Source organism: Heloderma suspectum, chromosome 3 (genome assembly GCF_057233095.1).
Source record: "Heloderma suspectum isolate Gila_16-S chromosome 3, 16-S_ref, whole genome shotgun sequence".
Taxonomy (NCBI): domain Eukaryota; kingdom Metazoa; phylum Chordata; class Lepidosauria; order Squamata; family Helodermatidae; genus Heloderma; species Heloderma suspectum.
Window position 1 is genome coordinate 111,373,567 of NC_139460.1, and position 25,734 is coordinate 111,399,300.

Consider the following 25,734-nt stretch of genomic DNA (forward strand, 5'->3'; position numbering starts at 1 on the left):
GGAAAAACTTCCTGACTGTTAGAGCAATATGACAATGGAACCAATTACCTAGGGAGGTGGTGGGCTCTCCAGACTGGAGGCATTCAAGACGAGGCTGGACAGCCATCTGTCAAGGATGCTTTGAACTGGATACCTGCATTGAGCAGGGGGTTGGACTTGTTGGTCGTATAGGCCTCTTCCAATCCTACTGTTCTATGATTCTATGAAAATTATGCATGGTGTGGAGAACGTGGATAGGGAGAGATTTTTCTCTGTCTCTCAAAATACTAGAACCTGGGGTCATCCTATGAAGCTGATTGGTGGGAGATTCAGGACAGATAAGAGGAAGTACTTATTCATACAGTGCATAGTTAAACTATGGAACTCGCTACCAGAGGATGCAGTGATGGCCGCCAATTTGGGTGGCTTTAAAAGGGGGTTGGACATATTCCTGGAGGAAAAGGCTATCAATGGCTACTAGTCTTGATGGCTATGTGCTACCTCCAGTACCAGAGGCAGTATGCCTATGGACACCAGTTGCTGGGGAACATAGGTGAGAGGGTGCTGTTGCACTCATGCCCTGCTTGTGGGTTCCTAGTCAAAAGCTGGTTGGCCACTGTGTGAACAGAATGCTGGACTAGGTGGACCCTTGGTCTGATCCAGCCAGCATGGCTCTTCTTGTGTTCTTATGTTCTAATGCAGCCCCCAAGAACTCCTCCAAAACTGAATTTGGCCCTTGGGCTGGAAAAGGTTCAGCATCCATGGCAAAAAGGTCAGGGACTGAGATGGCAGGACCAGCACGAACAGGGAGTGGGACCAGCACACATGGCCCTGTGCACTTAGGGATGTACGAAGGTTCCGCCACGGATCTCGGGGAGGCCGAATGCCAGCACATTCGGCCCCCCGAAATCGATGGCGGAACGGCCCGTGCCCCCCCAGGGACGGGACTCACCTTCGGCGAATCTTCCTGGTGGCGGCGGCTCCGGCGGCGGCTCTGGCGGCAGCGGGGTGGCGGCGGCCAGTCTTCCAACCAGCTGCCGCTGCCACCATTTCCAAGTTTAAAAAAAAAAACGTGATAGGCTACATAAAGATTTACGTAGCCTATCATGGCTAAATTTTAAAAAACACTGTGATAGGCTACGTAAATGTTTACGTAGCCTATCACAGCTGAGTAAAAAACAAAAACAAAAAATGCGCGTATGCAAATGGCGGTGCCCATGGGCGCCGCCATTTGCATTCCTTATTTTGGCACGTCTTAGTCTACGTAAACATTTACGTATACTGCGGCGAAAATAAGGGGAACGCAAATAGCGTAGTGTCTACGCTATTTGAGTTCCCCTTATTTTTGCCGTAGTCTACGTAAATGTTTACGTAGACTAAGACGTGCCAAAATAAGGAATGCAAATGGCGGCGCCCATGGGCGCCGCCATTTTGCATACGCGCGTTTTTGTTTTTGTTTTTACTCAGCCGTGATAGGCTACGTAAACATTTACATAGCCTATCACGGCTGACTGCAGGGACGCAAATGGCGGCGGCTACGGCCGCCGCCATTTGCATCCCTGCTAGCCAGTGGCTGGATGTCCGGCTGCTGGCGGAGCTGGCCAGCGGCTCCGCAGAATCCCTGCAGAGTGGAGCCGGCTGGCCAGGATTCCGAGGGGGGAGCGACAGAGTGCCTCCCCCCCCCCGGCCAGAATTTCGTGGGGAGGGACGGAGCACCTCCCCCCCCAGCATCAGCATAATCCGCGAACGGGTAAGTGACTTTCGTACATCCCTATAATATGTGCACTGCAATTCCTTGTTTCAGGCCTAATGTAGACTACTCCAGGCAGAGTACCCACACCCTTTGCAAACACAGAGACAGGCCAACATGTCTCTACCTTCTCCTTCCAGTTTGCCCTGTCAGAGAAGGGAGACATAGGCAGTGGTTTGTTATGGTTCTTTGCTTACGCCTGGCAAGTTTGGAGCCAACACAAATCTGAGATGGTGGTTTCTACTTAACTTTGGGGATGGACAGGCTGAGGGGGTCATGTGTGCCCCTGTAGCTCCAGGTTTGAGAGGAAGCACCAAGCCCTTCCAGCAGCTGGCTGAGCAGTCACCATGGCAACCGAGGTTGTTGAGTCTTGCACATAAAACATGCCTTGGCACTGGCTACTTCACTGGCATGCCATTATGTGAATTTCATCTGAGGTGACTAAAATGTTTTCTAAGCACTTTATTTTGGTGACCATATCCTTTGACACTGAGCACTGATTTCAACTACGATTGATAATCGATTTCAGCTATGAAAGCTGAACGAATGTAGCTGGGTGTGTGTGTGGAGTAGGTGCTGAAATCAAAGTGCTACTGTTTGAATGATGAATGGAAAGCATATGTAAATAATATTTGAAACTTACACTGATGTATGTGTAGAATTTCTTTTCTCCACAGTCAGCAGTTAAGAAAATGGACCTTTCTAAATTGCACAGTCATTCCAGGCAGTTTTGAGGTATACATATAGATCACACCACAGTTTTGTGACACATTTCCTCTTAAGAAGAAATCAATAGGCATTCCTTCAGCATGACACAAATCAATTCCAGGCCCCTCTCCCTGCCTCCCTTGTGGTTCTGCTTAGCAGCACAATCCTATACATTTCTACTCAGGGTGTATGTCCCATTGATTTTACTGAGGCTTTCTCTTGGGTAAGTGGGCATAGGTTTGCAGCCTAAATTTTTTTGCAGAATCAAGACTGCCTGAAAAACACAGCACCCCACAAGAGTGTGTATTTCTACACAAACACACATGTTGCCAGCAATGAGTTTTATAACCCATTATTTCTTGGCTATGCATTTATTAATTTATGTTCAATTTAAACTCCTGGTCCATCCTATCCTATAAGCTCAGGGTGGCTGACAACCTCTAAAACTACCACCCAATGCCCCACTCACTCCTAATTCTTTTAAAGCCATAAGATAAAATATCAGAAAAAAATCAAAATTCCTAACCAAATGGTCTTCCATTTCCATACCTGCTCCTTTTGCTGAGCCCCTGGCACCAAAACAAACCCCTCTCCAATCAGTCCACCCTCTCTAACTCTAAACTCTGATCCTTCTGGGTTCCAACACACTGCTCCCTTTTCTCATGTTTTTAAATCAAATCCTACTGACATCACATTTGTTCCCCCAAACCTAACCTTTTACTGAATGGTGACATTGACCCCATGGAGCACATCATAAGAAGACAGCACCAAAGAGGAAAAATCAATCCCAAGTGAAGCACATGAAGCTTGATGGTAGGTAACTCTGTGATGTGAGCAGCCCCATGCCTTTTCCTATGACATTATAGCTGGCTTGAATAGTTACAGATAAAAGAAGAAGAGGTTAAAGCAGCCTTTCCCAACTTGGCACCCTTCAGATGTGGGGGGATACAACTCCCATCACCCCAGTCAACATGGTGACGGGATATTGGGAGTTGTATTCCCCACAGCTGGAGGGCATCAGGTTGGGGAAGGCTGGGCTAAAGCCACAAAAGTTGAAAATCACAGAGTACCAGTATAAAAAGATATGGCTTGTACCATTTTTAAAAATTTAACATACCAAATTTCTGCCCCCCCCTCCATATGCATTTAATTGTGAGATATCTGAACTGTTAGGCACTGGCATTTCTATAAGCCACACAATTAAATTAGTGTATGGATGACTCCAACAGACCAGGACAGGCAAGGAATTCCAGCTATGCCACTTCTCTGTGGAAAATGCCTGAATATCAACATCGCTGATGATGAAGTTTCATACTGTTGTCATGTGTTTATTGATATCAATAGGACTAAGTGCATATAATATAAGTAGGTGCTTGATTCATAAATGTGCTGGCCTTACCGAGTTTCTTAAAAGATGATTTTAAAAAATTGCTGCAGTATGTGTTTAAGTTGAATTATAAGGATCTGAGGAGTTTAAAAACAAACAAAAAGAAAAGCAGGCCTTAATGAAGATCATATGTGTAAGTACACAGAATCCTTTCCTGTAACTATGGGCAAAGATGAACAGTGAAAGCCTTTAAAATGAAAAAGATCCTTCACTTTCTGCCCCACAGCTTCTGAATTAGCCCCACAATTACCAGGGAGCCCTATTGTTTGGGAGCTGCTTAGGATTTTAGCAGCAAATACAGCGATTTCTTATAAAGCTCTTTTGATCCGCTCTCTGAAATGTGACAATAAGAAAGAGTTAAAATGGAAATACAACGTAGCAAAACAAAAGGCAGTGACACCCTCTTTACTCCTTCATGATTTGCTATTTCCTCACAGGACTTTCATGGATGGTGCCTTTTCTACTAATAAAACCCAGTGTTGTCACTTTTAGATTCTGTAAAATGGCCAGTTTTATTACTAAATTGGTGTGATAGGTTAGAAGAAATGAGTGCAATTTCAATTGGCTGTTGAATTATGATAAGGGAGTCTAAAAAAAGAGAGAGATTATGTTATTACCAGAACATGCAGTCGTTATATGACTGGGTAATCTATGTTAATCTCTTTGCTTAAAAAAAAGTGTTTATGGATATGAGTTAGAAGATAATCTTCACACATTTTCCTGTATTGAAGGCTAATTGGCCGCTATGTTTTGTTGTTGTTCAGTTGTTAAATCGTGTCCGACTCTTCGTGACCCCATTACCTACTTAATAAAAATAATTGGAACTAGTGTTATTCTCACCTCACGTGGGACATAGGAAGCTGCCTTATATTGGGCAGGTTCACATGATTGCAGTGAGGGAAATAAACCATGGTGGCTTATTATAACCCAACAATAGCCCATGGGATATTTGAGGGTTGCTGCCCATTCACACACTGCCTGGGTCCAGATGATGCAACAAGCTGCACCAGCAAGGGTAATTACGGAAATTTGACTGGCATGTGACTCCACGATCATTCAAACCAGGTTTCTGAGTCATACCATTGTTCCATCTAGCCCATATTGTTGATACTGGGTGGGTTTGCATGATCATTTTCAGCAACAGTAGCTTAAATAACCAACTGTGGTTTGCAGCCTGTGCCAGGTCCCCATAGGGGCCTTTTCTGTAACTCAACCCCCACTTGTAGGTCATCATGTTGTCCAAACCTGGCAAGGGTGGGATGATGGCATGGTTAACAAACCACCCAGAACCCATGGGATGTTTTAGCATTGTGGGTGGTTTATTAACCATGCTAACAACCCACCCTCACTGTATTCGAATGGTACAATATAACGTTCGGATGATACGTCCGAAAATGATCATGCAACCACGTCACTGACTGGCAGCAGCTTAGATGCCAAGAATTGAACCTGGAACCTTCTGCATGTAATGTAGCTGCTCTACCACTGAGCTACAGCTCTCCCCCATGACTGAGTGTTTGCAAAAAAGAGAATGATCCACAGTTGGGAGACCTAGCTAGACAAAGATCTGAGCACTGATGTGGGAGATGTGGAGGAATCCCACGTCAACTGAGGCAGGAGTTCCATTGCATCAGTTTCTCTAATAACAACAATGCATATTTTCATGACATACACACTGATAATTATGAAAGGAAACTCTTGGAACAGCTACCAAGAGCCTTTAGAACTGACATTTAAACAAGGGATTGCGGTGTGGTGTATATATAGAAAAAGATTTGCTTTGGTATTTTTGTTTATGGAAATTTGATCAAAAATTCACAATGCATTCCAAACAAGACTTTTGAAAACAGTTTTAAAATACTCTGTATAGACATTGTCCTATAGTATTCAATAAAATTCTATCCTTGTTCAAGTTTATAAAAAGTTGATATTCTTAAAAATGTTTGACTGAAAGTAAGCCCCATTGGTTTTAATAGAATTTAGTGCTAAGTCAAGAATGATAATAGTTTTCAAACATAAATCTGGTTTGCATGTAAGACAAACCACAGTACAGGTTGAGTATGGGTTGTTGTTGAATCATGGGTTGTTCTGTGTGAACCCTGCGCTATGGTTTAACTATGGCTTATTAACCATGAACAACCCAGAGTTCACAACCCAGTAGCAAACCATGGGTTCTCTTCTTGTGTCATTTGTGGTTAACAACCCATAGTTATCCTAATTTAGTTCTTCTTTGCTCTCCCACAGTGATCCTTAAGGCCCAACTGCAGTTGCTGTCAAAATTACCTTTCTCACAATCGGGGCTCCACATTCTTGTATTTGAACATATTTTCCACATAGATCATTAGGGTACTTTTCAGGGAATTCAGGGGGGTCCACAATGGAAGCAGATTCAAGCATTTCTGCAGCTGTACTGCTGGCAGAAGTATTTATACTGCACAGAGAACCAGAAAGGATACAAAACAGTGGAGGCACATATGCCAGTGATAAAAAGCTATGAAGTACTGATCAATTTTAACAATTGGAAAGGGGCCATAGCTCAGTGGAAGAGCACATGTTTTCCATGCAGAAGATTCTAGGTTCCAGTAGGGCTGGGAAATTCACCTGTCTGAAACCCTTGAGTGCCAATTCCAGTCAATATGAATGCTGAGCTAGAAGGACCAATGGCAGATGCATATGTGCAATTTGTTGTTGTTGTTGTTGTTCAGTCATGTCTGACTCTTCGTCTTCGTGACCCCATGGACCATAGCACACCGGGCCTTCCTGTCCTGCGCTCTCTCCCAGAGTGTGCTGAAGTCCATATTCATTGCATCGGTGATGCTATCTAGCCATCTCATCCTCTGCCGTCCCCTTCTCCTTTTGCCTTCAATCTTTCTCAGCATCAGGGTCTTTTCCAGGGAGTTTTCTGTTCACATTAGGTGGCCAAAATATTTGAGCTTCAGCTTCAGTATCTGTCCTTCCAATGAGCACTCAGGGTTGATTTCCTTTAAGATGGACTGATTTGACCTCCTTGCAGTCCAGGGCACTCGTAAGAGTCTTCTCCAGCACCACAGTTCGAAGGCATCAATTCTTCGGCGCTCAGCCTTCCTTATAGTCCAGCTCTAACAGCCATACGTTGCTACTGGGAAAACCATAGCTTTGATTATACGAACCTTTGTTGGCAAGGTGATGTCTCTGCTTCTTACTATGCTGTCTAGGTTTGCCATAGCTTTCCTCCCAAGGAGCAAGCATCTTTTAATTTCATGGCTACAGTCAACATCTGCGGTGATCTTGGAGCCCAAGAAAGTAAAATCTGTCACTGCTTCCATTTCTTCCCCTTCTATATGCCAGGAAGTGATGGGGCCAGATGCCATGATTTTAATTTTTTTAATGTTGAGTTTCAAACCAGCTTTTGCACTCTCCACTTTCACCCTCAACAAGAGGCTCTTTAGATCCTCTTCACTTTCTGCCATTAGGGTGGTATTGTCTGCGTATCTGAGGTTGTTGATAATTCTCCCGGCAATCTTAATTCCGACCTGTGATTCATCCAACCCGGCGTTTCTCAGGATGTACTCTGCATATAAGTTAAATAAGCAGGGCGACAATATGCAGCCTTGTCGTACTCCTTTCCCAATTTTGAACCACTCGGTTGTTCCATGTCCGGTTCTTACTGTTGCTTCTTGGCCCTTGTACAGGTTTCTCAGGAGACAGGTAAGATGGTCTGGTACTCCCATCTCTTTCAGAATTTGCCACAGTTTGTTGTGATCCACACAATCAAAGGCTTTAGCGCAGTCAATGAAGCAGAAATAGACTTTTTCTGGAATTCTCTTGCTTTCTCCATGATGCAGCGAATGTTGGCGATTTGATCTCTAGTTCCTCTGCCTCTTCGAAACCCAGCTTGTACTTCCGGTAGTTCTCGGTTCACATACTGCAGAAGCCTAGCTTGTAGGATTTTGAGCATAGCCTTGCTGGCATGTGAAATGAGCGCAGTTGCACGGTAGTTTGAACACTCTTGGCATTGCCTTTCTTTGGAACTGGAATGTAAACTGACCTTTTCCAGTCTTGTGGCCATTGTTGAGTGTTCCAAATGTGTTGGCATATTGAGTGCAGCACTTTAACAGCATCATCTTTTAGGATCTTAAATAGCTCAGCTGGTGTACTGACATCTCCGCTAGCATTGTTGTTAGTAATGCTTCCTAAGGCCCACTTGACTTCCCTCTCTAGGTTGTCCGGCTCAAGTTCAGTGACCACACTATCATGGCTATCAGGGACATTCAGATCTTTCCTGTATAGTTCTTCTGTGTATTCTTTCCACCTCTTCTTAATCTCATCTGCTTCTGTTAGGTCCCTGCCTTCTTTGTCCTTTATCATGCCTGTCTTTGCACAAAACTTTCCCTTGAGATCTCCGATTTTCTTGAAGAGATCTCTAGTCTTTCCCATTCTATTGTTTTCTTCGATTTCTTTTAGGGATGTCAGAGAATTTCTCCACGAATCTCTGGGAGGCCGAATGCGTTGGCATTCGGCCCCCCGAAATAGGTGGAGAAATGGTCCACCCCCCCGCCCCCCCCGGGATGGGACTTACCTTATGTGAATGTCCCTGGTGGCGGCGGCTCTTGGTGGCGGTGCGGCGGCCGGTCTTCTGACCAGCTGCCGCCGCTGCCATTTCCAAGTAAAAACAACAGCAACAACAACAAACGTGATAGGCTACATAAAGATTTACGTAGCCTATCACAGCTAGATTTTCAAAAAACACCGTGATAGGTTATGTAAATCTTTATGTAGCCTATCACGGCTGAATTTGGGGGGAAAAAATGGGTGCCTCCATTTGCATACGCGCTTTTTTTCCCCCCCAAAGTCAGCTGTGATAGGCTACATAAAGATTTACGTAGCCTATCACGGCTGACTGCAGGGACGCAAACGTCGGCGGCTACTGCCGCCGCCATTTGCATCCTGGCAGGAGATGAGGTTTCGCGGCCGGAGGGCGGGGCGCCTCCCCCCGGCCAGAATTTCAGCCGGAGGGACGGAGCGCCTCCCCCCTGGCCAGAATTTTGGGGGGGAGGGATCAGGTGCCTCCCCCCCACCCAGAATTTCGGGGGGAGGAAGGGAGCGCCTCCCCCCCACCGCGAAGCAAGCTGCAGGATCAGGTAAGGGACTTTCGTCCATCCCTAATTTCTTTGCATTGTTCATTTAAGATGGCCTTCTTGTCTCTCCTTGCTATTCTCTGGAAATCTGCATTCAGTTGGGTATATCTTCCCCTTTCTCGCTTGCTTTTCGCTTCCCTTCTTTCCTCAGCTACTTGTAAAGCCTCATCAGACAGCCACTTTGCTTTCTTGCATTTCTTTTTCTTTAAGATGGATTGAGTTATTGCCTCCTGAACAATGTTACGGACCTCCGTCCATAGTTCCTCAGACACTCTGTCTATCAGGTTTAATCCCTGAAATCTATTCCTCACCTCCACTGTATATTCATAAGGGATATGATTTAGGTCCTACCTGAATGGTTTAGTGGTTTTCCCTACGTTCTTCAATTTAAGCTGAAATGTTGCAATAAGAAGCTCATGATCTGAGCCACAGTCAGCTCCAGGTCTTGTTTTGACTGACTGTATAGAGCTTCTCCATCTTTGGCTGCAAAGGACATAATCAATCTGATTTCAATATTGACCATCTGGTGATGTCCATGTGTAGAGTCTCCTCTTGTGCTGTTGGAAAAGAGTGTTTGCTATGATAACGTGTTCTCTTGGCAAAACTCTATTAGCCTTTGTCCTGCTTCATTTTGTACACCAAGGCCATGCTTGCCTGTTATCCCAGTGATTTCTTGACTTCCTACTTTAGCATTCCAATCCCCTATGATGAAGAGGACATCTTTTTTGGGTGTTAGTTCTAGAAGGTGTTGTAGGTCTTCATAGAACCGATCAACCTCAGCTTCTTCGGCCTCAGTGGCTGGGGCATAGACTTGAATTACTTTGATGTTGAATGGTTTGCCTTGGATTGGTACTGAGATCATTCTATCGTTTTTGAGATTGTACCCCAGTACTGCTTTTCCCACCCTTTTATTGACTATGAGTGCTACTCCATTTCTTCTAAGGGATTCTTGCCCACAGTAGTAGATATGATGGTCACCTGAATTAAATTCGCCCATGCTTGTCCATTTTAGTTCGCTGATTCCCAAGATGTCGATGTTCAATCTTGCCATCTCATGTTTGACCACCTCCAGCTTACCTTGATTCATTGATCTTACATTCCAGGTTCCTAAACAATATTGTTCTTTACAGCATCGGACTTTCTTTTCACCACCAGACACATCCACAGCTGAGTGTCCTTTCGGGTTTGGCCCAGCCGCTTCACTCTTTCTGGCGCTACTTGGAAATTCCCTCTGCTCTTCCCCAGTAGTATATTGGACACCTTCCGACCTGAGGGGCTCATCTTCAAGCGTGCAATACCATAGAATAAACATAACATCTAAAACAAGCTAGAATTTAACTACAAATAGTTTTTAGCGATCATTGGTAACCATGAGACAAAGAATACAGGACATGAATTATGAACACTGACCTACATGTTAGACTTTCCAGGAAATTTAACAGTTAAGTACAATGCACTGGGAAAAAGAAGAAAAGAAAAAAGAAAAAAAAGAACACCCCTACCAACTTTTTAAAGCTTAAAAAGTACAACATTTTTAAGATTAAAATGTTCTTTTCATTCCTTGTTTGAAACATTTGGTAACAACAAAAGGACTCCCCCCAGCTTTTTTTTTTTTTTTTTTAAGCAAGAGGTGACATCATGCATTTCATAGCCTAAGAATTGTCACAAGGGTTCCAGACAGTTACTTGAAACTTTAATTTTCCAAATAAGGCATACTCCACATAGTTCAGCCTCCACCCCCTCCCTGAATTCCTCTAGTTACCAGTGATATTTTTTTCCTGAGGCATTTGTCTGCTTTCCAGACATGTAATGAGGCCTCAAGATTTAAACCAGCTGTGATCTCATTCAATACTGATAGGACAACATTCTTTTTTAAACTATGTTTAGTTCTGAACCACTCTGGTTCTTGATAGAACAGGATGGTTAAAGGAAGTTAAGGGGCAGGGATAGCTAATCTTCGTTAAATGATCTCAAGTATGTGCCCAACAAGTGTCACAAGTATTTAAACGTTACAAGAGTCTTTCCCAGCACGGACATTCATAGTCAAATAAAATATAGCGGAATGGAATAGTGTGTTACAAGTTCTAGCTGTAGTTTCATGTTTAAAGTTATGAAATGTAGGCCCCATGCCATTTTCTCTGGGAAACTTTAACACAGCCTAGCTATGCCACTGACTTTGGTTTCAGGCGATCAAGAGTTCAAGTTCAGGACATGTAATAATTCATTTTAGTCCATTTTGTTTTAACTTTTGTTCTTCTGACTTCTCTATGCTCCCATCCTTTTCTGAGCAAGAATCTTCAAAGATTTTGAAGCTTGGTTACAACATTTTAGAACCAGCCAGCTGAAAAAAGCATATCAAAAGGGAATAACTATTAAATCTCTGCAAATGAAAAGAGAAATGCAAGATATGTTTTTATCATGGAGGAAAGCTCAACACTGTGGTGGCAGTGATGGAAGCAATCTGATTTATGTGAATTTCAAGCAAGTTTCTTTTAAGTGAAAATTAATCCCAGAGCTCTCAGGATATCATAAGGTCAGCTTGCACAACTTAGGACTTCCAAAGCAGAGCTCAGCCCACCAGCAATTAGGGTGAGCACTTATGAACTTCCAAAAAGAGGAAATCCATAATCAAAAAAGAGGACAAAAGATTATGCAAATTTACATAAAATTTGCATGTGCTAATTTATAAATATAGATGCAAATTTAGAGTTAATTATTAGAATTTAAATGGAAATACAGGAAATCTCAGCATAGTGCTGAAGACTGTTACCACTTGACCTGCGTGCCTACCTGTGTTCAGTCTGCTGCCCGGTGCTAACTGTTGATGGGCAACAGTCCTTGTGGTTCTTATCTATATACTGGAACTGGACAGGACAGCCCTTCAAATAGAGGACAGACCTCCGGAAGCCCTTCAAATGAAGGACTAGCCTCTGTAAAACAGATCACTGATCACCCAACCAGCAATATAGTTTGGCCCCACGAGGGCCTTCATAAACCTGTTTTTCTAGTACCTATGTCTTCATAAATGATGTCGGGGTTGACAATCATATGGTGGGCTTGATACATGACTGTTGGGCTCATTCAGCTTGGCTGGATACCACATTTTTAAGCCTGATTTACGGAGTGAAAGGAATGCATTTCCATATAGTCATATTTTAGGATGAGCTGTAGCTTGCCTCTAGATCTACAGTGAATGTCTAGGACTGCAGCCAATGCCCCATTGGTCCACCCAAAGATAATAACATTCCCTAAGAATAGAAGTGCCTTGTGGCAATTTATGCTCCTTATTTCAGCCTTAGAGTCTTACAATCGTAGGTCACAGCTCCATGTGACAGTTGGGGGTAGGACCTTATCCTATGTAGAAGTGTGCTCCTATGCCTACAAGTTTATCATGTAATTTGTTATGGAAGGAACAGCAAATCTGCTGGTTGGAAGACAGGGGAGTGTAGTTGGGTGGTACAGCTGTAGCTTGGGTGAAATAGCAGACTTATGTGTCCCAATGCTGAGAAAGGCCAGGAAAACCTGTACCATGGTGGGTTTCGAAGTGATTGTGACTAACCAGGAAGTACAGTCTTTTGTATTCCTCTTCCTCTGAAACAAGGTAAATATACCCGCTTTGTATTTAGCTCTTCCTCTTTCTCCTGAGATTTCTCTAAATCTTTCCATTCCACCCCTTATGTGGCCCACACTTTGCCACTGAAACTCAAATTCAAACTTTCCCTGTTGTGCTTAGCTTCTCCAGCCCTGCCTCACCACTTCTCTAGCACTCTTCCCTCTCCTTAGTTGGTGAACCATATCTACTCTCCACCTCCACCTTTTCTTACTTTTATCATTATTATTAGGCGTAGTCCAGTGTTAGTAGGTTGGTATACCAATTAATCATTTTCTTTCTGAAAACATTTTTGGTAAAAGAAAAGTTTTTTCAACGATTAAGGTTCTCAAGTTAATTTCCCCATTCTGTCAAAGTTCAGTGTTAAGACCTACCATGTGTGACCCACGCCACTGCAAAAATCTCTATATTTCTGGGTTAATTGGATACATGTGTACACATGCAAGCACGTGTAGATGTGTGCATGAGGACATTTGGTAACAGTTCCTATAAAAATCTAGGAAGTGATGTGGCTAAGGCAGCATCAGCAAAGCCTCAGTTCTAGGCTTTGCCACTAACCTACCCAACCCCAGCTAACTGGGTTTAGAAATCAAATGGGACCATTAGAGTGAGTGAAGACAGATTTGGGATGCAAGGCACTGAATATGCCATACCCACAAAAACATCAGGCCTGATAAATAGTTCCTGCTGTGTTCTTCATAGTATGCTGCTACCTGTATAATTTGATCCAGGATTGCTGTGCATTTCTGGCTTATGTACAGATGGAAGTATCCCCAGCCAAATGTCATCCTTCCAGAAGGCAGGAGACAGAGCAACACAAAAGTATATTAAAAACATGTGCTTGCCCTCACATCATTAAAACATTCCTTCTGTGGAAATCCAGTTTCTTCAACCTAGAGAACACATTAAAACTGCACACTCAACTGCACAATATATACTAATAAAGAATGCTGGGTATGCAGATACAATGTTAGGATGGTTTCTAGTGTCAAAGAGATGACTGGGAGCTAGGAAGGAGCCATTTCACACCTTAGGTGGCAGCAAACCTGGCTTTACCATGAGTGGCCAGGAAGCTGCAGCCCATCCTGGCTGTCTGATGTACGTAACTGTTTGATGCATGTGTTTGCAAAGATGTGCTTGTTGCATTCATACTCTGTATTTTAAGCCATACACTTAAAAATCTTAGGTATTCATTAAAAACACAATGTATGAAATGGTCTTCAAATGAAGTATAGTCGTAGAAAATTAGTAGTTTGGGGAAAATGTGATGGGAATGACCAAAAAAAGCACAAAAATTGAGAACAGGGCAATTAACTTAATTAGCTGCTAGAAATAAATAGCAATGTATGCTTAGCGAGCAAAAAGCCATTGCAGTGCCACACACACAGGTGTGCTCTTGAATTTCTTGACTCACCTGGAAGGGGAAGCTGTCTCCCAATCAGGGAAAGAAAGGCAAGGATGAAGCTGCCAGGAATGAAGTAAGCTTTCTGCATTTTTAAAAAACATCCTCTTGTCCTAAATGAGTTGAAAAAGTATGGGAATTAAATTTTGCAGCTCCTTCTTCCTTCCTGACTCTAGATTCACTTCCAAAAAAATTGACAGAGAAGGAAGCACAAGTAGACTATACTCTGCCCTTTAAATTTGAATTAAAACCTTATTTGAGACATAATTTATTTGTGACCATGCCTGCAAATCTAATTAGCTGTCATAGTCCCCTCAATGTGAACAGTCCATGTTCGTATGTAAATGCACCATGCTTTCATTCAAAACAGTTTGTCTTGCTAGCTCTCCATATGAATGGCTTCTCTGTAGGATACAAGGAAATATTCCTTGGGGCTGGGGCAAGGGAGAGTTGTGGAGCCTCAACCCCCAAGGGAAAAGAAATGTCAACATCTGTCTGTTGCTGCCTAGCAAATGGACAATTATGACCCCCCCCCTTCTGTAAGCCCCTGTTAGACAATGGCATGGTGCTGGATCTTTTGTTGCCTGCCAGGTTTCCCACCACAGTTTCACTTCTGATATGCTAATAAAGAAGCCATTGGTTTTTGTGCCCTTGAAAGGGCCCTTGGCTGTATTCACTGAGGCAACAATCCAAAGTTCGGCATGGCAGCTCAGCCTGCTGTGTGAGAAGCGGAGCTCCTAGGAGGAGTTGTCTCAGCCTGTTTACAGGAAAGGAGTGGAATTAACCATCTGCCTGTGTGGGTCTCCGGGAAGAAAATGGCTGAACAAATTACAACTTGACACAATGAGCTTAGATATCTTGTCCTTGGACAAGAGATAAGGTAGAGTGGGTCCTCGTTGCTAATATGCCCCTCTTCACCCTGATACACTCAAATGAAGTTTGTGAATTGGGGTCTGATGGTGTTCAAATGGAATAGCAACAACATGATGAAAATGTGTGTGTGTGCATGCACACATGTACACACACACACACACATATATTATACACACACACATACACACAGAGATAAACCCGTATACCTTTGGCACTTTGGAAATAAAAATTATATGCTATATTTGGACTAAGATAAAATGACTAACCCATGTTCATGTTCAGTTATAAAAGCTGTGAAAACAAAGCCCCATTTTTGGCTCTCTCTTTTCCCCCCCTTTTGGAATCTTGTCGGTGTTTACTTGAAACAGGCCTGTGTACTCCAATCATATGACAGGTTCGTAGTGCATAATCTCCTAATGCCTGCACTTTCCAGGTGCACAATTATACTACTGAAACGTGATGCAGTACCAGATCATAAAACACATTCTTTAGAGAGTTCTGTCACAAGGACATGAGATTCTGCAGTACTGATGACAAACCTGGAACACTATGGAAACTGTAGTGCAAAACAAAGACAAGTAAAAAAACAAACATTTAAAATCAAATCACTCTGCCACTGGACCATCCTGACTTTATCAGTATGATAGAGTGTGTGTGTGTGTGTGTGTGTGTGTGTGTGTATTTATTTATTTTCTTAATCTTCCATCTGGCCGGTCACCTGGCCACTCTGGGCGATGTACAATAATACAACAGTTTAAAAACAATAAAATTACACATTAAAACATCATTTTCTAAAATTTCCCTAACCTACCCCAAATGCCTGCCTGAACAACCAAGTATTCAACATGTGGCGGAAGCTCATTAAAGAGGGGGCATGGTGGAGTTCCCTACATATATACACAGCACCTAGTGAAATAATAGAGTATATTAGATTATTGTTCTCAACAATTGGTGCTCTTCATAAGTACCATAAAAGAAACAGATAGATGAAAACTTTGCTGTGTTTATAAAGAAGGCACAGTGTTCAAAGTCGCGTGGTGAATGTAGATCAATGTAACAGAGGGTTCTAGAAGGTAATTGTGCAATGGCTCTCCATGCTAGCCTTATTCAGTTGTCCGCCCCTCGTGCAATTATTTATTTATTTTATTTATTTCGTTTCTGTACTGCCTAATAGCCGAAGCTCTCTGGGCAGTTCACAAAAATTACCATCACATCAGAGGAAGGGTGGGGCTACACTTGCTAGCCCCAGCCTTGCTTTTGTGTCCTCTGCCAGCCCTGCTCCCTGCTGTCCACATGTTGGAAAAGTTCTGAAGAAGGGTGCCTGCTCTACACAAGTAGGAGTCTACACACACAGAGCAGGCTCCCTGCTTCACACTTTCTCCTGTTTCAGACCTTCTCCTCCAATGTGTGGTGTGCAGTGGAGCTAGCCAAAAGGAACATGATGGAGGGGGCAGGGTCAGTGAGTGTGGCCCTGTTCTTCCCCTCATGCAATGGTAATACATGAGGGGAGAACATTTGGATAGAGCCACTGTATGGCAAGAAATGCAGTTACTTTGTGAAATGCTCTCATTGTCTTTCCGTAGCTATTCAATAAACTGAACTCAACAGTTATGAATGATAATGCCATTCCTTTTTATAATGCCTCAAAAAAAGAAGTTGAGCGGGTGTGTGGCCTAACTGTAAAATATCAAAGGCTCTCGTTGGAACCTATCAGCGTGTTTACAGCCATCATCATAGTGATGATGATTTAAAGTTTGGAAGAACAATGACTCTAGAGCCCAACCTACATGGACAATTTAGTGTGGAGTGACAGCACATCAGGGTCATTCATGACAGATGGCGCTGTCACCAATCTGCAGCAGCCCCAGCTTCCCTCTGGAAATGGCACATTTTCGGAAAGTCCTTTTACTGCATCATTTTTCCTTAGACTCAGGTTCCACGTGGTTCCACTGCAGTGAGCCCCATCCCCCTGCACTAAATCCTGGGCATGCCTATTTCTGTGACCTGGGTGTGACCTGGCAGTGACCTGATCAAGGGGTGGGGCCTCCCCCCCATTCCCTCTTTCCCCCCATTCTTAGTAGGGCTCCTTTCCCATTCACAGCTTCTAACCTCTTTTTTCCCATTCACAGTATCGCAATTGCACTGTTTCAGGCATTGATAATAGCGGAGTAGCTGCTTTATCCATTCACAGTTTGTAGTCTGTACTTCCCATTCTGAATAGTGCAGTAGCACTGTTTCAAACATTCACAATATCCCAATGGTGGATGAGAGGGGAGAGGTGTGGGGTAAACTACAGGGGTTTAATTCAGCTCTTCCATTAAACTTCCCTGAACAGGGGAGCGTGGACAAGGGCAGGGAACAAGCTTCTCTCATTTGCTAAGCAGCATGTTGATGGCATTCAGTTCTCCTCCCTGGACTCTGCCCACCCAACCCTGAAGTTTCAAGTGCTGTGTGACCCGGGAAAGTGGGTTTTTAGGTAGTGTGTATACTCCATTTTTCTTGCTTTGTGTGCTGCTGACGGACCAAAGCGATTTCTTACAAATCCAGATATAACCAGAAAGCGCTTCCCATTCTGTTTCCATGTAGATTGGGCCCTGGTCTTGTATGAACTCAGCAGGGTAAAATTCCTGAGGAGTTCAAGAACCAAATAAGCAAAGCAGTTAAAACAGCACAATGACTTTTAGTGATCCACAGCAGAGTTTAGTGAAACAGTTCCAGGGTTGCAATCCTATGTATGCTGACCTGAAAGTAAACCCCATTGAATTCAGTCGGATTTATATCTGAGTAAACATCCTTAGGACTGTGCTGCACATGGTTGAAATTCCTAGAGAACAAGTGAACGTGTTTTTAATACATAGCTCTTAATAAGGTATGCCATTGTCAAATATTAGTACTGCCAACTATAAAAATTGATTATTATCTTTTATAATTATTTATTAACCTCTTCTTTTTCAGAACCAGCTTTTAATTCTCTCCATACATGCTACATATGATGAGCAAAGATGGGCTGCTGCAAGGCCAAGACGCCCCATGATTGATAAGGGAAGGATGGAGGAAGGAAATGCACCGTTTCAGAGTAGCGCACGCAAATTATTAAAATTGTCCATGCTTTACAACTCAACAGTCACATTTGTTGAATTGATTTGGCATTTCTGTATAACACTTAGTTTCCTGGCTTTTGTTGTCTCATGTCACTGATGACACTATCTAAATCTGAGGGTGTGTTTGTGTATTGACAAACATATGGGCCTCCCAGCTCTTTCAGCAATCTGAACTTGCTGTTACATACAATGAATGAATCATTCAATCGATGAAAGATTTAATGACACATGACAGACTATCCAGCCTACACAAACAGCAGCTGCTCTCTGATGATATTATGAACCTTGACTTTACTAGACACTGTGGGTGGGAAATGGACGTGGAATACATTTAAGAAAATGTCTTACCAATTAATCTAGTTGTACATAAACTATTATGTTAATAAGTTTGTTGAAAAAAAATTACTAATTTTCTCAGTATAAACAGAGGATCCATGGATCTTTTTGAGTTTAACTCGGGTACGAGGCCATTTATTTAACAATTTACTTGGTGGTGTTGGTTCCTGTTGCAAAGTCTCAAAGGGGAAAGTTTGAAACACTGAATGCACATGAAATGGATATCTCAATTTCACTCCTCTCTTCCAACATTTCCAGGCTAAGAACTAAATGACCAAAATGGGCAAGTGCAGTGATGACTTTTATTTGCACACATTTGTGTTCATCATCCAGTGAGCCACCTGAGGTTGTCAAAGTTCCTGAGATACCTACGGAATTGAAAGAGCCAGTCCTATATAAGCCTTTCTCATGGAGGATAAGGATATCAGTGGCTACTAGCCATGATGGCTATATAGATAGGAGAGGGAAAGAAAAAGTGGCTAATGTTCAAGCCATAGAGTCTGGATTTGGCTACAGTCTTAAGATGGAAAATGGTAGGACACTGCAGGCATTCAAATTAGGCTCTCCCAGATATAGAGAGGGTTTCAGGTTGCACCTAGGACTCTCCCAAGGATTGCTAGGAAGAAGAAACAAACAATGGTTGACCACCCATGTTTGAAAATATATAATCAGCTGTTACTCAAAAACTGTCTCCATTCTTAAGTGAAATGCACAGGTTCCTTTATAGGGGGACACACAGACTGTAACCAAATGCAGAAATCAGCCACTCTACCACCCCCACCTCCGCTGCTGCTTTGCTTTGTTTACCATCTTACCTGATGAAGAGTTCTAGAGAACACCAAAGCTTACACAGTATTTGTTGACCTTTGAGGTGACTTAATAAAAGTATTACTTATAAAATGGCCACTCTGCTGTACTGTGGGGTACACTGCCTCTTATAGCTTTTCTACACGAGGCTGTTAATCCACTCTATCTACTTTTGGTTTCACTGAAGAATTGAGGTCCAAGCACCACACAAAGAGCATTTCCTTTCCTGCTTTCCTACTATATAACCTCTAGGTGGAACTGTGGTATAGCAGAATAGCACAAATACACAAGTGAAAAAAGTGTCTTCTTTCACTTTTACAAATAAATACCGCATTTTCCCTGCTCTAAAAAAACTTGCTGAAAATGCTCTTTAGACACAGAAGCAAAACTGGAAGGTCACAATGTTATCTAAAGAACCTGTAAATAACTGTGAATAGGGAATGATGAGTGCATGATAAATTCCCCATGTAGAAAAACTGCCTATCAGGAATGGCCAAGTACAAGGATGGGGCTATGCTTACATCTAACAATAGGCATTATATATGGTATTTTTGCATTAAGCTTCACTGAGTCAGCATGCATTCAGGTATAAGTGTCATTCCAATATAACTGTCCCTAATCATTGTGATTTACTTTTAAATCCAGTTCAGTAACATTAACTGTAGGACAAAGACCTATAAAACCTCCTTGTTATTCAAAATGACTAAACCCTCAGCTAATATTGTGCCCTCTCATTTCCTCTTGATGATGCTCTGATTCTGGGGGAGAGTGTACCATAAAATTCATTGCTAGCTGAATAGGGGAAGGCAATGAATAATGCATGATAATGCTCCTTGTTCTTTAAGAGTATAGCTTCAGATAGTCATGGAGAAGAGAATGAGAAATCAGTATTTAGAAATCAGTAACTACAGATACCTTTTGGCTGGGTTTTCTCCTAATGTGCCTTTCCTAAGAAGCTGCTCTGTCCCCACATAGAGGCGACAGACAGCACCTTTATGTATACTTTTGCTGAGACTCAGAAAATGGGTGTAATGGAAAGTTAGCATCATATGTTCTCTATGAGCCATTCTAGAGTATTAATATGTTATGCAACAAATACTTAGTTATTACTAATTTGTCACAGAAGACCCAGAAGATTTCAAGAAAGGAAGTGCTTCTACTTCAAGGTTTTTGCATTTTCTAAATGTGATTATTTTATCATGGACACCCATTGGGTGGAGCCCGTGGCATCACAGATGAGTGACAAGACTTCTTATCCCATACCCGTTTTGTATTCTGATAATGCTCCTTCCCTTCAAAGAAAACATTTGCACTGAAAGTCAAACTAGTAGTCACAAGGCAAATGTACACACCCTTTGCCTTTGGAGTCCAAAGTTTAGACATCAGCAGGACTCCTTGCATCAGTAAAATAGACAAAGGTTTGTTTGTTTGTTTGTTGCACTGCCTTCAGAGTAGTCAGTTTTAGCTCTTGTGTCAGTCCTCTCTGAGCATTCCTCCTCTCAGGCACAAATGACCTACCTCAGAGGGTTGTTGTAAGGATAAAATAGGGGGAAGGGAAAAAAAACAGGTACACCCTGAACTTCTTAGAGGAAGTGTGGGCTAGAAATGCAACCAGTCAATCAATCCATCCATCCATCCATCAATCAGAGTACACATAATCCAGCCTTTTTAAAAAGAGCTTGGAAAATAGTAGCACTGTCTCCCACTTCCCATTGCCTGCAGCAAACTATTCTCTAATTCATTGTTTTTGACTGGATATTTTGTCCTTTCCTTTGAATGGGGACTTGTAAAATGCAAAAATCCTGAAGGGACTGAAATGAAAGCTCTGTAACCATAGCATCTCCTATGAGAGTTATGATCATTTTAAAATATTCTGGCCATTTGCCCTTTAGGCAGTTGCCATTTGTAAATATATATGAATCAAAAATACTTTGACAGCATAGGCTTTCAATCTTGGTTCCTGAAATGCTGAGCAGAATCTCTCTATATAAAATGCCATTGCGAACGTTCTGACAGACTCCACTGTGTCCAAAAACAACACAGAGTCTTATGTCACCCTTAAAGACCAACAGATTTATTATGGCATACACTTTCATAGACTAGAGTCCATTTGATTAAATGCATGAAATGTAATTCTCAGCTGGCACGTACTAGATAGAGAACAAAATAATTAACAGTGGGAACAAAATAGCCATACATTGTAGAAAGTACAGACTGACCCAGTTTGCATATTGTAACAACCCACAGTTAACATGAGCAGGAACAAACATGTGTGGTGGTTCCTGCCACCCACCTGCTCTTGCGGCAATAACCCAGGGACGCTCTGTCCCTATATTTTTTATCATAATATTTGAACCCAGAACTCTGGATTTAAACTCTGGGTTGTTCATCCCCCAATGACCTAGAGTTCTGGGTTTGAACCTCACAATAAACAACCCAGGGACCGAATGCTGCCTTGAGTGCCATTCTTGAGTAGAAAGGAAGGGTACAAATCAAATATTTTTTTAAAAATTGTTTGTCACAGCAGGAGCAGGAAGGTGGTGGGAAGCATGCACATAAGCTGCCTTGGGAGGACTTCTGGCCTGAGAGGTGACCAAGAAATATTTTAAATAAATATTCCTGCTGCATTTTCAACCACCCACGGTTAACAAACTGGGTCACTGTGACAATTCTGTGCAAAATTTTAATGTAAATGTACACAGGATAAGCACAGCAACCTCAGGTTATACAGACCATTACTGGATGTAAGCCTGCAATTTGGTGGAAGAAATATTTATGCAACCGATCTAGAATGTAACTTTATGGCAGTGAAAATGACAAAGGGAGGGAATGAAAATGCCAAGCAGTTCTGCTGCACTAGCTACCCAAAGTCACAAAGAACAGAATTCAAACTGCCACCATCCTTTCTTCTACTGAAAATTCTAGTGGCCACCACTAGAAAAACCACCACCAAAAGCCACCATGATTGTCAATGAATCATGCCAATATGGACAAGCAGCATGTCTGCTCACAATATCTGAATTCTTGAGATATTTCAACCTTTTTGCATTAAACTATCGGCATTTATAAGGTATCATGCAATAATGTCTTCATTTTTCATTGCAGTTTTCAATCCTTCCATGTGAGAAACAAAATACTCCTTCTAATTACAAACTCAGATGCGAAGTGCCAACACAAATGGAGCCAAAATGGGGCTACTGAGAAACAAGAGGGAGGTATCAGCCGGCTCTGGGGCATTCCAAGGTTTGCAGAACTATAAACACCTTAAAACACACATACCAAAGGGGACCCTTCCCTAACCAAAACAGCCCAATGAGGACTGATGAGTTAGAAAAGCCAATGGGTTAGAAAAGAATAACAGAAAAGGGGGGATTGAGTGGAATGCTCTGTTTGAGCCTCTTGAGGCTGAATCTACACATAGCAGTTATACCATTATCATAACTATTGGTACACATGACACCAATGGGCACCAACAGTTATGATAACGGTATGATAACTGTATAATTGCTATGTGTAGATTCAGCCTTATAGTATCTTGGAGGAAGGCATGGCTTGTTGGTTGGAACCCTGAACTGATGCACTTCTCTTAGAAGGTGTGGGTACAGTATACTTGCAATATTTTGTTGCAAGTCCCATGTAGTTGTAGTAGTAGCAGCAATAGGAGCTGTTACTGTAGTAGTAGTAGTAGTAGTAGTAAACAAATATGGAACAACCACTAACTTTTTAGTCAGTCTTAAAATTAGAAATCTCCATTGCAGTTAAAGGATTGCAAGGGTCACATAAAATCATATTGTATGGCTGCAGCATAAGCTGGAATTTTCCATTGTTCATGACATGTAGGTCTACAGTAGCTATTAAGATAAACCTTTCTACTGATACTAGGTACTTCATTAATTCCAACACTATACATCTAAAACATACAGCACTGTTTATTTGGGAAATTGTATGGGTCCAGATTTTTTTTCAGATTAGATTCTTTGGGGGTGGGTGGGAACTGCTGCATCTTTATTCATACATTAAAAGTACTGAACTGATTTGACAATAGTATGGTTATCTCTTAACTTGCAGTTATTGGAGAAGAACCAGTACATTCCTTTAAAATGGTTACATAATGAAGCTGAACTTATTTCTTCTTCGGTGGCAATTAATCTTATGATGTTACTGAGCAATTAATCTTATGTTACTTATCATGTTACTGTGACCTTGGGTGGTAGCATTATTATTACCACCCAAGGTCACAGTATTTTATTGTAACTGTTTTTAACCTGTTTTAAATTTTTTCAAAATTTGGTATGTTTTCATATTATGCTTTTATTACATTGTATTTTGTGGGTTGTAATTTTTGTGATCTGCCCAGAGGCCTTGGCTATTGGGCAGTAAATACATAAAATGAATAACAACAACAACTGAAATCATCTTATTGAAGCTAAGCATATGACACAGCTTGTTGGGTCTAAATTTTGCCTGTGTTTAGGCACAGGAAATAAATGTGCCCTCAGAAAATGCTTGTTCACCTAGTGCAGTTCTATGACCACATGCCAGAAGATTAATGAAACCAGCACTTGACCTTGAAGAGAGCCTCATTCTAAAATTGCTTTAGCAGAAAAGCTAGTGGGTAAGAGATAATTGACCTCCATCTGTAACTGTGGCTTTAAATTTTCATGTCACGAAGACATGCTAGACAACACAACATGCAAGGTTACTCTTGCATCTGCCATGTAAGTTTCTGAAGCAGAAAAAATACAGCAGCAAAATTAATAAAATATTTACAGAAGTATGCTTATAAATCCACTGGTACAGCATACTGGAATGAGTAGTTTCTTTAGCTAATGAAATGATATCAAGGATTTGGGCAGACTCTTGTAATTCCTTTAACTGGTAGCTGTCTCGCACACAAACATTTGATTCAAAACAGACTTCATGATGTAAAAATTACAAGAATTGTATGTTATTTTTCTAGGATTATTTTCGAAGTATACATCTCATATAACCTTGTGTTAGATATATGTCCCAGTTAAGTACTTTAGATGAGCAAGCTTTATGACTCACTAACATCTGGGTGCATGCGCATGCACACACACACACACACACACAATTGTTACTTTTTTATTTAAAATTGAGAGGTCTTAATTTACAATACATTCTAGTTTCTTTTCCCTCAAAACACTACTTTGATACCAGTGAAATTTTGAAGTATACACAGGATTATCTCAAATTACCTTCAGCACTCATTTGTTCCATATTTTATTTGCTGCTCTGCTTTTGAAGAGCTTAAGCCTCAAAAATTCTGAAGCAGGGTTTATAAGTTGTGGTCCAGCTTACATCATTTGTTTTCAGAACAGAACAGAATCACTAGGGATGTATGGATTTTGTAAAATCTGTTCTGTCTGCATTTCACAGATTGTCAGGCACCTTTTGTTCTGTCATCCGCTCATTGATGGAATCAATTTTTTTCCAGTTTCCTGAATTTGCACAAATTTGCATTTGTGCAAAATACACTTCTGAAAATGCACAGTTTCCCCATAACATGCACATTTTCATGCTGTAACCTATGGAGGAAATGTGCATTTTCAGCTTGGTTTTTTTAAAATCTATTTTTGTATATGCAAAATAAATTTGTATAAAATTCTGGAGAGTAAAAAAACCTGGTCCACAAGTCCACAGAATCCATGCAACTCAGGAAAAGTCTGCTGTGAAATCCATGGGTTGGATCATAGAAATCTGAACTCATTTGATTCCATTGAGGATTTCTCCAAAATCTCTAGAAATCACCAGCAACCTAGACAAAATCTATTATTTTTGCTATAAACTTCTACATTTCCCCCTTATCTATAACAGCTTTCCCCAACCTGGTGCCTTCTAAATGTTTTGGACTATTGCTATCATCATCCCTGACCTTTGCCAAGCATAGCTGAGGTTGATGGGACTTGTAGTCCAAAACAACTGAAGGGCACCAGGTTGGAGAAGGCTGATCGATGATGTAGGTGTTCAACTCTTCCTCCAAGGAACTGAGGATGATGCACATACATGTGGGTTACTCCATTTTATCCTCACAGTTTTGTCCCATTTTACCTCATTTTACATATTATCCTTGTGACAGCTCAGTGAGGTACGTTAAGCTGAGAAAGTGTGAATGATCCAGACTTACATGCTGAGCTTTATCACTGAATGGAGATTAGGACCCAGGGCTCCCTGGTCCAAATATTCTATCCACTGATGCATACCGATATTGTTTTGTGAAGAACTTGTCCAGCCTAAAAGCTCCCAGCTCAAACTAGTTGGTTCATGGGTGCCATTTTTCCTCTATTTTATAAGTCTAATGCTGTAAGAATTTGATCAGACTCAGCTATGGAATCCTGGGGGACTCGGCTGGAACACTCAGTACAGTCACCATGGAAATCCTATAGAGACAGCCCCCCACCCATGGCAACTGAACCCTGCCCTGCCCATAACATGCAGAAACACTTCCTGTGTTTAGAAACACTTGCTGCAACTGTCCATGGGCCCTCAGCAACATGAAGCAGGAGACACATAAAGCAGGAGGAGATAATGTACAGGGCTGGAATAGGTTGCCACATTGAGGCTATTTGCAGCCTTGTGGTGACTGCCAAATGTGTTCCAGCCACAGTTATAAAAGAGAGTGGAAGCAGCATCCCAGCCTCAT